The 13,956-nt window shown below is 40.6% G+C and overlaps 1 protein-coding gene and 1 pseudogene across 2 annotated transcripts in view; one reads left to right on the forward strand and one right to left on the reverse strand.

Annotated features, from left to right (window-relative positions):
* The window catches only part of TMEM108 (transmembrane protein 108), a 413,918-nt gene that overhangs the window by 43,279 nt on the left and 356,683 nt on the right, over positions 1-13,956 (reverse strand). The gene's annotated exons all lie outside the window — the stretch shown is intronic.
* On the forward strand, positions 2,077-2,932 carry LOC129547734 (small ribosomal subunit protein uS5 pseudogene; annotated as a pseudogene).

Consider the following 13,956-nt stretch of genomic DNA (forward strand, 5'->3'; position numbering starts at 1 on the left):
TTGATCCCCTGTTCTCTGCACCGTATGCTGTTTCACAAAAGTGCTGCTAGGATCTACCATCAAAACCCTAATATTTCTATTCTGTACAACTCATTGTAGTAAACAAGCTTCCTGGCCACGCTCCCCTGAAGACGAGGCTGAGTGACATGATGTTCTGGGTACCAGCTCACCCTCTGTGCCCCTTTAGCATGGCAGGAGTCTGTCAGATGCCTGACCAGGTTTCTTGGGTGCCTCCATGTGAGTCAGCCTCCAGATGTGTTCACAGCTCAGACCCTCACTCAGGCACACACCTGACTGGTGCCTGCCAGCCTCCCGCCACAGACGTGGAGGTCCCAAATGACAAAACTGTTTCTGACATACGCCTTTCATGCTTTCAGAAAGGATTCAAGGTGGTTTACAATGGGATGGGCACAAACACACACTTTGTAACATAAAAATTGGGATCAAACCTTTACAGAAGACTAAAATGAGCTGAAACAGAGGGTGGGAACAAAGACAACAGGGAGAAGCAAGAGTCACCTGTGAAATCCCTGGCTGCTCGCCCTGCCTCCTGTGGTCTCATTGCTAAGCCATCTTAAAGGACACAAGCACACTAGCGTTTCTCCAGAATGCTGAGGAGCCAAATCTGGCAGAAATCACGTGCCTGCCTGATGCTTGTGAAGCAAAGTTTGCGAAGGGGGCTGTATGATTAAAATGCATAGTAGGCAGGACACAATACTATTCTTTTTTCTGACAGGGGCAACCAGAATATAGCAACTGGGTAGCAGTGAGGTTCTTGGCTCTTAAACGGCCTCCATGTATGTGAGAGGTGGTTATTTCTTCCCACTGCACCACCTTTCTCCCAGTTCACATCTCACATCGAGTACTTCTCTGTCAATCTAGGAGCAGGGGGGCAGTAGAGTTTGGGTGACCTCACATGCACACTCTGAGTTAGATTAAAATCTTTATTTATTGTCAGAGATGAGGAGTCTGCACAGGGCAGAAGCAGATCAGCAGTCCTTGGCAAAGGAGTCCTGGCTTTCGGTTCCCGAATGGATAGGATCCTTAGGATGTTTGAAGTTATGCAGGTTCTTGCTATGTCACTGCCCTGGTAGGCTTGGGTTTTGCATCTTCATTTTGAAAGAACAAAGACTAACAATGTGTGGTTCCATTTAAGGAATTGTTACAAAAACAGGCTCCTCTAACTCTTGAGCCAAAATCAGCATCACATTGCTCCCCATAACTTTAATTTCACAGAGGTGGGTGGTAAAGGCAGAATTATCAATACCCTCATATCCCTTGAACAACATCTTTGTTTCCAACCTCTGGTATTTTAGAAAGAGGTTCTCCCCATCCTCACCCCAGCATGTCATTATCCTGCTCAAAACTCTAGTTGGCTTCCTTCAGATTAAGGAGGAATTTCAAGGTCAAGTCACATAGGTGGTGAGTGGCAGGACTGAAACTTGAACTTAGGTTTTCTAACTCTGTTCAGAGTGATGACTTCCCACCACGAGGATGCATGGCAGCACCTAAAATTCCTAAGCTTACTGAAGCTGCTATGTTCTGTTTATGTTTAGTTACCATTTCTGTTAGGTCAATAGGAATATCAAGTTGTATATAAAATGCTCGAAATAGTCACCAGATCACCCATGATGAAACCTCCTTAAAGCATAAGGAGCAGGTAATACTCGCTTTTAAGATGACACCAACTCTGTATTCTAGGATATTTTGGGGGTGCATCTAATAAGTGGTTCTCAACCTTAGCTTCTCACTGGAACCAATGGGATTTTAAGACACTCCCTGGGTGAATCTAATGTGAAGCCAAGACTGAGAATCAGTGATGTAATAAAAGCTGCACACTAAGTCTCCCGCCCCTGGTCTCCATAGCCCATCTTGCTCAGTGGAGCCTGAGAGGAACTGAGGGGACAGAGGCAGTGGTCTTTGGAATCAGGCAGATCCTCATTCACATCCAGGTGTCTTAGGAAAGTGCTTTTAGTTGTGTAACCTTGGACAATTGATCACTCTAAGCCTCATCTCCTCCATATGTAAAACAGAGAATTAAGAAGGTTTGGTGAGCCTTCTTCGTAAAAACACCAAATGAAGGCTGACGCCAGTGCTGTGGGAGGCCCCGGAGGCCCCGGGGGCCCTGGAATAGGAGGCTGTGGTGGCTTTTGCGGAAAGTGGTGTCCAGCGCCAGGGCTGCAGCCAGGGTCAGGGCTGGGGTAAACACCATGGTGCTCTTAGAGGTAAGGCCGAGGACAAGGAGTGGCTCCCCGATACCAAGCTGGGCCCTCTGGTCAAGGACATGAAGATCAAGTCCCTGGAGGAGATCTACCTCTTCTCTCTGCCCATCAAGGAATCTGAGATCATTGTCTTTTTCCTGGGGACATCCCTCAAGGACGAGGTTTTGAAGATTATGCCTGTGTAAAAAGCAGATCCGTGCTGGCTAGCAGACCAGGTTCAAGGCATTTGCTGCAACTGGGGATTACAACAGTCATGTCAGTTTGGGTGCCAAGTGCTCTAAGAAGGTAGCCACTACTATCCTGGTCATAGGGGCCATCATCCATCGTCCCATGCTACTGGGGAAACAAGATCAGCAAGCCCCACACCGTCCCTTGCAAGGTGACGCCGCTGTGGCTCGGTGCTGGTGCACTGCATCCCTGCCCTCGGGGGCACTGGCATTGTCTTGGCCCCTGTGCCCAAGAAGCTCCTGATGATGGCTGGCACTGATGACTGTTACACCTCTGCCAGGGGCTGTACCGCCACCTTGGGCAAGGCCTCCACCAAGGCCACTTTTGATGCCATTTCTAAGACCTATAGTTATCTTACCCCTGATCTCTGGAAAGAGATGGTGTTCCCCAAGCCTCTGTATCAGGAATTCATTGACCATCTTGTAAGGACCCACACCAGTCTCCATGCAAGGACCCAGGCTCCAGCGGTAGCTACCACGTAATTTTATACGAGAAAAAAAAAAAAAAGTGAATGACACTGGTTAAAAAAAAAAAAAGAAGGTTTGGCGAGATAATATATGAGAGGGCTTCTCACAGTGTCTGGCACAGTCACTGTGGCTGCTATTATCATCATATTAACTCAGAAGGGTTTCTTTTTCCTTCCTAAAGTGTCATAGTCTCTAACCACTGATCAGCCTTCCAAAGGGTTCAGAATAAAGCAGCAAGTGAGAACACAGGATGCCCAGAAAAAGCCCACATGCTGGATATTCAGCAGCTTCTATGGCCCTGACTTTCTGTGACAGGCACGCAAAGGTGGGGTGAGGTCTCAGGGAAGGGCAAGTTGCTGGTGGAAGTAGGAGAAAGTGGGAGAATATCCCCTGGAGACTATGCTTTCTTACAAGCATGTTGAGTTTGAAATAAGCAGGACCCTCTGGGTGACTCAAAATCAGCCCCTCCCCACCATACACAAATGTGAAGTAATGCTGTAAACCAAGGCTGATGTGCAAGCTATTTGTCAGGGATTTGAGATAAGCAGCACTGGAAGGAAATGTTGTCCTCCAGATGTTCAGCATTTGAGGCAAGAGAGGTCCCTCCTGGACCACAGTGATGCTGGTGGCTTTTCTTACTGCTGTCCCTTTCCACCTACACTCCCCACCTTGGTAAAACCTACGGTCATTATAGATGCTCTACATCTCTTTTTATCTGATTTGGGAAATATCATAAAAAGAATGTCCTTTTCAATCTCATTTTTGGACTATTTGATATTTTCTTCCATTTGCTTTATAATTTCGTCTTTTCCATTTAACCATGTAGAGAATGTTGTGTGTCACTCAGCTCTCCTCTTCAAGACTGAGGCTGTCTTCCCCCAGAAAGGAGTGTTGGTTGCTCACAGCAGAATCCCTCCCCTGGAATTTCCCTGGCCAAAGGAAGGCACAAAAAGCTATATGATTCCATTTGTATACAATAACACACATTTCATTTGACTTTTTAAGCTGAAGTATAGTTGATTTACAATGTAACCACTGGTTTGTTTCCTATGTGAATCTGTTTTGCATATACATTAATTTGTATTATTTTTTAGATTCCACACGTAAGTGATATCATATAGTATTTGTCTTTCTTTGTCTGACTTATTTCACTAAGCATAATATTCTCTAGGCCAGCCTACTTTGCTGAAAATGGCAGAACTCCATTTTTTAATGATTGAGTAATGCTCCATTACGTCTGTGTTTATGTGTGTATGTGTGCATGTCTCTGTCTCTCATATCTTTTTTATCCATTCATCTGTTGACGACCTTTGGGTTGCTTCCATATCTTGTCTATTGTAAATAACGCTGCTATGTACCTTTTCAAATTAATGTTTTTTTTTCCTTAGGATATATACCCAGGAGTAGAATTGTTGGACCATATGGAAGTTTTATTTATAGTGTTTTGAAGACCTTCCATGCATTTTTCCACTGTGGCTGTACCAATTTACATTTCCACCAACAGCGTACAAAGATTCTCTTTATTTACATCCTCTCCTTGTTTGTAATCTGCAGACTTTTTGATAATAGCCATTCTCATAGGTATGAGGTGCTATCTTATTGTTTTGATTTACTTTTCTTAACAATTAGCAATGCTGAGCATCTTTTCATGGGTCTGTAGCCATCTTTATGTCTTATTTGAAAAATGTCTATTCTGTCCATTTTTTGACTGAGTTGTTTGTTCTTTTGATATTGAGTAGTAATGACTGTTTACATATTTTGGATAGTAATTCCTTGTTGGCCATATCATTTATTCCCATTCTGTAGGTTGTCTTTTTGCTTTGCTGACAGTTTCCTTTTGCTGTGCAAACATTCTTAAGTTTAATTAGGCTCCATTTGTTTATTTTTGCTTTTATTGCTTTTGCCTTGAGACAGTCAAAAATATTGCTATGATTTACGTCAATGTGTATTCTGCCTATGTTCTCTCATAGGAAGGAGTTTAATGGTTTCAGGTCTCACAGTGAGGTCTTTAATTAATTTTGAGTTTACTTTTGTATATGGTATGAAGTAAGTGCTAATCTCATTGCTTTACATTTAACTGTCCAGTTTTCCCAGTACTACTTGTGAAAAGACTGTCTTTTCTTCATTGTATATTCTTGCCTCCACTGTTGTAGATTAATTGACCATGTGTGTGTGGGGTTATTTCTGGGCTCTCTGTTCCATTCCATTGCTCTATGTATTTGTGCCAGTCCTATGCTATTTTGATTACTACAGCCTTGTAGTATAGTCTGAGGTCTGGGTGGGTGATATCTCCAGTTTTTTTCTTCTTATTTAAGACTGCTTTGTCAGTTTGGGGTCTTTTGTTGTTCCACATGGATTTTAGGATTATTTTCTAGTTCTGTGAAAAATGTCATGGGTATTTCGGTAGGGATTGCATTGAATCTCTAGATTTCCTTGGGTACTATGGTCATTTTAACAATATTAATTCTTCCAGTCCAAGAGTATGGGGTATCTTTCCATTTCTTTGTATCATCTTATTTTTTAAATTTTAATTGGAGGCTAATTACTTTACAATATTGTATTGGTTTTGTCATACATTGACATGAATCTGCCCCGTGTGTACATGTGTTCCCCATCTTGAACTCCCCCTCCCACCTCCCTCCCCATATCATCCCTGTGGGTCATCCCAGTGCACCAGCCCCAAGCATCCTGTATCATGCATTGAACCTGGAATGGTGATTCATTTCACATATGATAACATACATGTATCAATGCCATTCTCCCAAATCATCCCACCCTCGCCCTCTCCCGGAGTCCAAAAGACTGTTCTATACATCTGTGTCTCTTTTGCTGTCTCACATACAGGGTTATCGTTACCATCTTTCTAAATTCCATATATATGCATCAGTACTAACAAACACATGAAAAGATGCTCAACATCACTCATTATCAGAGAAATGCAAATCAAAACCACAGTGAGGTACCATTTCATGCCAGTCAGAATGGCTGCTATCCAAAAGTCTACAAGCAATAAATGCTGGAGAGGGTGTGGAGAAAAGGGAACCCTCTTACACTGTTGGTGGGAATGCAAACTAGTACAGCCACTATGGAGAACAGTGTGGAGATTCCTTTAAAAACTGGAAATAGAACTGCCATACCACCCAGCAATCCCACTGCTGGGCATACACACTGAGGAAACCAGAATTGAAAGAGATACGTGTACCCCAATATTCATCACAGCACTGTTTATAATAGCCAGGACAAGGAAACATCCTAGATGTCCATCAGCAGACGAATAGATAAGAAAGCTTTGGTACATATACACAATGGAGTATTACGCAGCCATTAAAAAGAATGCATTTGAATCAGTTCTAATGAGGTGGATGAAACTGGAGCCTATTACAGAGAGTGAAGTAAGTCTTTGTATCATCTTCAGTTTCCTTCAACAATGTTTTATAGTTTTCAGAGTACAGGTCTTTCACCTCCTTGGTTAAGTTTATTCCTAGGTATTTTATTTCACACTAGTAAAGTCATGCTCAAAATTCTCCAAGCCAGGCTTCAGCAATATGTGAACCAAGAACTCCCAGATGTTCAAGCAGGTTTTAGAAAAGGCAGAGGCACCAGAGATCAAATTGCCAACATCCGCTGGATCATGGAGAAAGCAAGAGAGTTCCAGAAAAACATCTATTTCTGCTTCATTGACTATGCTAAAGCCTTTGACTGTGTGGATCACAATAAACTGTGGGAAATTCTGAAAGAGATGGGAATCCCAGACCACCTGACCTGCCTCTTGAGAAACCTGTATGCAGGTCAGGAAGCAACAGTTAGAACTGAACATGGAACAACAGACTGGTTCCAAATAGGGAAAGGAGTACGTCAAGGTTGTATATTGTCACTCTGCTTATTTAACTTATATGCAGAGTACATCATGAGGAACGCTGGGCTGGAAGAAGCACAAGCTGGAATCAAGATTGCCGGGAGAAATATCAATAACCTCAGATATGCAGATGACACCACCCTTATGGCAGAAAGTGAAGAGGAACTCAAAGGCCTCTTGATGAAAGTGAAAGAGGAGAGTGAAAAGGTTGGCTTGAAGCTCAACATTCAGAAAACAAAGATCATGGCATCTGGTCCCATCACTTCATGGGAAATAGATGGGGAAACAGTGGAAACAGTGTCAGACTTTATTTTTTTGGGCTCCAAAATCACTGCGGATGCTGATTGTAGCCATGAAATTAAAAGACACTTACTCTTTGGAAGGAAAGTTATGACCAACCTAGATAGCATATTAAAAAGCAGAGACATTACTTTGCCAACAAAGGTCTGTCTAGTCAAGGCTATGGTTTTTCCTGTGGTCATGTGTGGATGTGAGAGTTGGACTGTGAAGAAAGCTGATCGCCGAAGAATTGATGCTTTTGAACTGTGGTGCTGGAGAAGACTCTTGAGAGTCCCTTGGACTGCAAGGAGATCCAACCAGTCCATTCTAAAGGAGATCAATCCTGGGTTTTCATTGGAAGGACTGATGCTAAAGCTGAAACTCCAATACTTTGGCCACCTCATGCGACGAGTTGACTCACTAGAAAAGAGTCTGATGCTGGGAGGGATTGGGGGTGGGAGGAGAAGGGGACGACAGAGACTGAGATGGCTCGATGGCATCACCGACTCGATGGACATGAGTTTGAGTGAACTCCGGGAGTTGGTGATGGACAGGGAGGCCTGGCGTGCTGTGATTCACGGGGTCACAAAGAGTCGGACACGACTGAGCATCTGAACTGAACTGAACTGATAGTTCATTATTAGTGTAGAGAAATGTAATGGATTTTTCTAATCTTGTATCCTGCTATCTTGATGAATTCACTTATTCTAATAATTTTTGTGTGGAGACTTTAGGGTTTTCTATATAGAGTACCATGTCATTTACAAACACTGACAGTTTTACTTCTTCCCTTCCAATTTGGATGACTTTTATTTCTGTTTCTCATATAACTGCTGTGGCTAGGACTTCCAATATTATGTTAAATATAGTCAGCAAGAGTAGAGATCCTTATCTTGTTCTTGGATAAAAGTAAGTAAAAGCTGTCAGCTTTTCCCCATTGAGTATGATGCTGGCTGTGGGTTTGTCATAAATGGCCTTTATTATGTTCAGATGTGTTCTCTCTATACCCACTTTGATGAGGTTGTTTTTTTTTTTTTATCATGAATGGATGTTGAATTTTGTGAAATGCTTTTCCTGTGAATATTGAGATGATCATGTAATTTTTAATCCTTCCTTTTATTAATGTAGTATATCACATTGATTGATTTTCAAATGTTGAGACATCCTTGTGCCCTTGGAATAAATCCTACTTGGATCATGGTATATGATCATTTTTATATACTGCTGGATTTAGTTTGCTAATATTTTGTTGAGAATTTTTGCATTTATATTCATCACAGATATTGGCCTACAATTGTATTTTCCTTGTAGTGTCTGTCTGGTTTTGGTATCAGGGAAATGGTGGCTTCATAGAATGAATTTGGAAGTGTCCTATCTTCTCCAATTTTTAAAAATAGTTTGAGAAATGTAGGGATTAGTTTTTCTTTACATGCTTGGTAAGATTCCCGTATGAAGTCACCTGATCCTGAACTTTTGTTTTCCGAAACCTTTTTTAAAAAATAGCAAATTCAATTTCACTACCTGTGATTAGTTTGTTCAAACTATCTATTTTTTCTTGATTACATCTTGGCAGGCTGTATGTTTCTAAAAATCTGCCCATTTCTTCTAGGTTGTCCAATTTGCTGGCATACAACTGTTCATAGTATTTTTCTATGTTTTTTTTTTTGTATCTCTGTGGCATAAATTATTATTTCTCCTCTTTCATTTCTTATTTTGCTTATTTTGGCCCTTTCTCTTTTCTCCTTGGTGAGCCTGGAACAGACTGGTTCCAAATAGGAAAAGGAGTAGGTCAAGGTTTTATATTGTCACCCTGCTTATTTAACTTATATGCAGATTACATCATGAGAGACGCTGGGCTGGAGGAAGCACAAACTGGAATCAAGATTGCCAGGAGAAATATCAATAACCTCAGATATGCAGATGACACCACCCTTATGGCAGAAAGTGAAGAACTAAAAAGCCTCTTGATGAAAGTGAAAGAGGAGAGTAAAAAGTTGGCTTAAAGCTCAACATTCAGAAAACTAAGATTATGGCATCTGGTCCTATCACTTCATGGGAAATAGATGGGGAAACAGTGGATGACTTTATTTTTCTGGGCTCTAAAATCACTGCAGATGGTGATTGCAGCCATAACATTAAAAGACGCTTACTCCTTGGAAGGAAAGTTATGACCAACCTAGACAGCATATTAAAAAGCAGAGACATTACTTTGTCAACAAAGGTCCATCTAGTCAAGGCTATGGTTTTTCCAGTGGTCATGTATGGATGTGAGAGTTAGACTATAAAGAAAGCTGAGCGCTGAAGAATGGATGCTTTTGAACTGTGGTGTTGGAGAAGACTCTTGAGAGTCCCCTGAACTGCAAGGAGATCCAACCAGTCCATCCTAAAGGAGATCAGTCCTGGGTGTTCATTGGTAGGACTGATGTTGAAGCTGAAACTCCAATACTTTGGCCACTTGATACAAAGCGCTGAGTCATTTGAAAAGACCCTGATGTTGGGAATGATTGAGGGCAGGAGGAGAAGGGGACAACAGAGGATGAGATGGTTGGATGGCATCACTGATTCAATGGACATGGATCTGGGTGGACTCTGGGAGATGGTGATGGACAGGGAGGCCTGGCGTGCTGTGGTTCATGGGGTCTCAAAGAGTCGGACACAACTGAGCACCTGAACTGAACTTGTCATAGATTAACTGAGTGTAAGTGCACGGGTTTATTTCTGGGTTCTCTGTCCTGTTCCACTGATTTATGTGTCTGTTTTTGTGCCAGTGCCATAGTCTGAAATCAGAGAGCCTGACTTCTCTATTTCCACTCTTCTTTCTCAAGATGGCTTTAGCTATTCAGGGTCTTTTGTGTTTCCATACAAAGTTAAATTTTTTTTTGCTCTAGTTCTGTGAAAAAGGCCATTGGTATTTTGATAGGGATTGCACTGAATCCGTAGATTGCCTTGGGTAGTATGGTCATTTTAACAATATTGATTCTTCCAGTCAAAGAATATGGTATATTTTTCCAACTGTTTGTGTCATCTTCAATATCTTTCATCGTCTTTTAGTTTGTGGAATACACGTCTTTTGCCTCCTTAAGTAGAGTTATTCCTAGGTATTTTATTCTTTTAGATGTGATGGTAAGTGGCATTGGTTCCTTAATTTCTTTTTCTGATCGTTCATTGTTAGTATATGGAAATGCAACAAATTTCTGTATAATTTTGTTTCCTGCAACTTTACCAAACTCATTGATGAGCTCTAGTAGATTTCTGGTAGCATCTTTAGGTTTCCCTATGTATAAAGTACTATGTCATCTGCAAACGGTGGAAATTTTACTTCTTGCTTTTCACTTTGGATTCCTTTTATTTCTTCTTCTTCTCTGACTGTTGTGGCTAAAACTTCTAAGACTCTATTGAATAAAAGTGAGGAAAGTGGACATCCTTGTCTTGTTCCTGATCTTAGAGGAAATACTTTTAGCTTTGCACTGCTGAGTATGATGTCAGCTGTAGGTTTGTCATATATGACTTTTATTATGTTGAGATATGTTCCCTCTTGGCACACTTTCGGTGTCTTTTTTAAATAATTTATTTCCTGGCACCAACAGATTTGCTCAACTTAGAGTTGCCACAAACCTTAAATTTGTAAAAAATGAAATATAAAAAAAAGGAAAAAAACCCCCAAAATATGCGAAGCACAATAAAATGAGGTAAATGTACAGGCATATTACAACTCCATTATAAATTTATGCTAATTAAATTTCATGAAGTAGTTTAAAAGGCTATTTGAGTTTTGAACCAATTATTGATTTTTCTTCACAAATGCAATACTAAAAATAAAATAAATTTATTTTAGTATGCTCCACTGGAATGTAAGTACCACCAACATAACATATGTGTTTTGGTTTGTTCATTGGCATGTTTCCAACATCTAGAAAAGTTCCTGTAAATAGCAAGTACTTGATAAATTAAAGAAAAAACTGACAGACTGAATGAATGAAGATGCACATGTCTTGCTGACTCTGAGTTTGTTTAAAAAAAGGCAGGAGGGGCCTACCATTTGTTCAGTTCAGTTCAGTCGCTCAGTCGTGTCCGACTTAAAAGGCCCTAAATCGAAACAAAAACACTGATTGATTATATTCTATCTAGATGGTGATGGACCTTGCTTGTGATGTAGAAAGATGTGAGTTTTTTGGACCTGGAAAGACCAGTGTGTAAACAGTGTCACCAGCAGTTGTGTGTTACTGCTGTGGACTCTTGGGTTAAAAACGAGGCATTTTGGAATATGTTGCAACAACTCTATAACCTTCTGTCCCTATATAACCTGGTGTGCCCTCACATCCTGTGACTTCAGATGATATTTTGTCCTCTTGGCTAATTAAATCAGGTACTAAAGCTAAACTTAGAGAAAGTCTAGGTAAGTGTGTGTGTGGTGTGTATTTACATGCTTAAATGTCCACAAGCAAATGCTCTTCCAACCAATATGCAACTCAAAAAATCCAGTAGATATGTTGTTGAACCTTAAGGTGACAGCCTCTAAATGTAACTATGGCAGCATGATGTATACATCTTTGAGAATGAACAGAATAGCTAGAGGAAGGAGAAGGCTAAGTGAAGTTGTTTTAGTGTAAAAATCTCAAGAATCAGAAGAGATATGAAATACGTAGGATTTTTGGACAAATGTCTACTAACTTTTTAATATAGCTTAGCTAGTGAACCTAACAACAGAGTTCCCTGAATCTAGACTCTCGGAGAGTGAGTGAGTGGTAGTTTCTCAGCCGTGTCTGACTCTTTGCGACCCCATGGACTACAGCCTGCTAGGCTCCTCTGTGCATGGAATTCTGCAGGCAAGAATACTGGAGTGGGTTGCCATTTCCTTCTCCAGGGGATCTTCCCAACTGAAGGATTGAACACAGGTCTCCTGCACTGCAGGTAGATTCTTTACCACCTGAGCCAACAGGGATGCCTACTATTAAGAGACATTTCTAAGTATAAAGACAGGTCAACTGAAAAAGCATCAGCAGATACGTGCTTGACTTTATCTTATAACCCATAGACAATATATTAGAATATGCAATGAATCCATACAGCTTTTCCAAAGGAATACCCAAGACAGAAGTAGCAAGAAAGTTATAAATGACAATTATCAATCAGATGAAATAATTTAGATGAAGTTTATCTCTCTTGAAGAGATGTGGACTGGGCAGGTGGTCAGGAATGAAATACAATGTGCTTTTAACTTTGTATGAAAAATAATCTCAGAAAAAGAGTTAAAAGTAATAGTTTTGATTTGCTTTTCTCTAATAATTAGTGCTGTAGAGCATCGTTTCACATGCCTCTTGGCCATCCATATGTCGTCTTTGGAGAAGTGTCTATTTAGGTCCTCCTTCCATTTTTGGATTGGGTTATTTGTTTGTTTTTGATATTTAGCTCCATGAGCTATTCGTATATTTTGGAGACTAATCCTCTGTCTATTGCTTCGTTTGCAAATATTTTCTCCCATTCTGTGAGCTGTCTTTTCGTCTTGCTTATGTTTTCCTTTGCTGTGCAAAAGCTTTTAAGTTTAATTAGGTCCCATTTGTTTATTTTTGTTTTTATTTTCATTACTCAAAAAGATTTTGCTGTGGTTTATGTCAAAGAGTGTCTTTCCTATGCTTTCCTCTAAGAGTTTTACAGTGTCCAGTCTTATATCAGGTCTTTAATCTATTTTGAGTTTATTTTTGTGTATGGTATTAGGTAGTGTTCTAATTTCATTCTTTTACATGTATTGGGTCATTTGTAGAGCTGTGGATGAACCGAGAGTCTGTCAAAGAGAGTGAAGTAAGTCAGAAAGAGAAAAACATATATCATATATTAATGCATATATGTGGAATCTAGAAAAATGATAAAGATGAGCTTATTTCCAGAGCAGGAACAGAAACACAGACATACTGAACAGACATTTGGACACGGGGTGCGGGGCAGGGAAGGGAAAGGTGGGAGGAATTGAGAGATTAGGATCGACATATATACACTACCATGTGTAAACCAGAAAGTTAGTGGGAAACTGCTGTATAGCACAGGGAGCTCCAACTCAGTGCTCCATGATGACCTAGATGGGTGGGGTGGGAGGAGGGTGGCAGGGAGACCCAAGAGGTGGGGGATAAATGTATACTTATAGCTGATATGTTTTGTTGTACAGTGGAAACTAAAACAACATTGTAAGGCAATTATACTCCAATAAAGAACAGTAGGAAGGGGGTTTGTATTCAGGAAAGGCAATGGCCTGATTCTTAAGTGATGGTAAGCTTGTCAGTGATACTTTATGAAAGTGTACATACAGTTTAGCATAACAGTAAACTCTCTGGTGACATTAGTTATTTAAGATTTTTTAAATCTTTTGAAGTTATATAAATTTGTAGATATCAGTTATATGAAACTGAGGCCTGAAAAGTCTAGAAAAATGGAACTAGTAAAGAAATTTGTAAGCTGAGCTTGGTTTACATGGATGGAAGTAAGGGGGTCCTAAGATTAGGTATGGAGAAGGAAATGGCAACCTACTCCAGTGTTCTTCCCTGGAGAATCGCAGGGACGGGGGAGCCTGGTGGGCTTCCATCTATAGGGTCGCACAGAGTCGGACACGACTGAAGCAACTTAGCAGCAGCAGCAGCAGCAAGATTAGGTATAAAATTGTGTATTCAGCCACATACATTTTTCTGGGAAAAGGGTATATAGTAGGGTTGGCAAACATTTTCTATAGAGGTCTAGACAGTAAATTTTTGGACTTTGTGGACCAAACGGTCTCTGCTGCAAACCAGTCAACCTAGCCCATATAGTGTTAAAGTAGCAATAGATGATATTTAAAAGAATGGGCATGACTGTCGTTCAATAAAACTTCATCTGCTATCACAGGAGGAGGATTGAACTTGGCCCACAAGCCATAGTT

The sequence above is a fragment of the Moschus berezovskii genome, chromosome 1, assembly GCF_049115385.1.
Source record: "Moschus berezovskii isolate FMDL1 chromosome 1, NW_MosBer_1.0, whole genome shotgun sequence".
Classification (NCBI taxonomy): Eukaryota; Metazoa; Chordata; class Mammalia; order Artiodactyla; family Moschidae; genus Moschus; species Moschus berezovskii.